The sequence below is a fragment of the Pteropus vampyrus genome, unplaced genomic scaffold, assembly GCF_000151845.1.
Source record: "Pteropus vampyrus isolate Shadow unplaced genomic scaffold, Pvam_2.0 Scaffold22187, whole genome shotgun sequence".
NCBI classification, from domain to species: Eukaryota; Metazoa; Chordata; class Mammalia; order Chiroptera; family Pteropodidae; genus Pteropus; species Pteropus vampyrus.
This window is the reverse complement of record NW_011910968.1, coordinates 1-1,568: the sequence shown is the minus strand read 5'-3', so window position 1 is coordinate 1,568 and position 1,568 is coordinate 1. Positions and strand designations below refer to the sequence as shown.

The 1,568-nt window shown below is 34.9% G+C and overlaps 1 pseudogene; it reads left to right on the top strand.

Annotated features, from left to right (window-relative positions):
• The first annotated feature begins 1,188 nt into the window (after window positions 1–1,188).
• LOC111735294 lies at window positions 1,189–1,307 on the top strand (annotated as a pseudogene).
• The last annotated feature ends 261 nt before the right edge of the window (window positions 1,308–1,568 follow it).

Genomic DNA, 1,568 nt, shown 5'->3' with positions numbered 1-1,568 from the left:
TTTTTGGATAAGATTTACATTTAAACTGGTAGACTTTGAGTAAAGCAGATTGCCCTCCATAATGTGGGTTGGCCTAATCTGAACACCTGAATAAAACAAGACTGACTTCCCCAAACATCATGAAATTCTCCTGCAGACAGCCTTTGGACTTGAACTGTAACACTGGCTCTTTTGTGGGGTTCCAACCTGCCAGCATCCTGCAGATTTTGGACTTGCCAGCCTCCATAATCATGTGAGCCAATTCTTTACAATCTCTTCATTATTCAAACACACAGAGACACACACACACACACACACACATCCTATTGTTTCTGTTTCTCTGGAGAATCTTGGGGGTTTGGGGAGAAGAGGGGCAATCAACTTCCAAGTAGCTTTTATATACTGAAGTCTTCATTCTATAATTATACATGATGGTCCACCTCATTTGGGGCTCCATTAACATCAGTTAGCGATATGAATTTTGTGCCTCTTATATGGTATATACCAGTGTAACTGATATAAGTGATCTAACTACAATAATTATTGAGATAGCATTTCTACACAGTTGCTTGTGCACAGAACGTCGAACAAGTTTTCAATTTTAATTTGCAAAGAATACTCTCTAAAAGAGTCTAAATATTTCTTTAGATGTTTTCTTTGTCCTTCAAGATATATTTTCTAGTTTAAAATAATGTAGCATGTATCAGTTTATTTTAATGTTATTGGAAAAAATCTTAGAAAATATAGGCAAGCAAAGAGTAAAAATAAAAATTTTACATAATCCCCCTACCCAGAGATGGTCACTGTTAACACGTTGGCGTGTTTCCTGTTAATCATCTATGAATGGGAATATATCTAGACCCCCGCCTCCATATAGTTTTTAAACAAAAATGGATATATACTGTACGTAGATTTGGTACTGCTATTTTCAAGTAATATGTTTTGAAATTTTCCCTATTACTTATTTTTGGTCATCTCATACCCTTTAAAATTTTTTACCTTTTCTTCCTTTCCAGTTAAGAGAGGATAATATTAAACAGAAATATATAAAGCATATTGATATGCTGAGAAATGTAAATATGTGTTAACTTTTTCTTAAGTTGTACTTTCAAAACTTTGAAATCACTAAGATTTTCATATTTAACTAAACACAAAGTCTATAATACAGAAGGAATATGAATAACAATCTCTTTAAAATACAAATTCCTGATCTTCGGCCATGCTACCCTGAACAAGCCCAATCCCGTCTGATCTTGGAAGCTAAGCAGGGTCGGGCCTGGTTAGTACTTGGATGGGAGACCACTTAGGAAGACCAGGTGCTGTAGGCATAAAAAAATTTTAAAAATAAGGGATTGTAAGCTGACAAGATTCTTGCAATCTGTGAGGTCAACCAAGCGTTGCCTCACCTAAAATAAATAAATAAATAAAATAAAATACAAATTCCTTTCCATTCTCTCAAATGAAATAATAAACTTAAAAGGCTACTTTATATAGATATTTTCCAGCAGGGGTTGGCAAACTGTGGCCTGCAGGCCAAATCCAGCCTGCTGCCTGCTTTTGTACAGTCTATAGCTCATTATGGTTTTTAT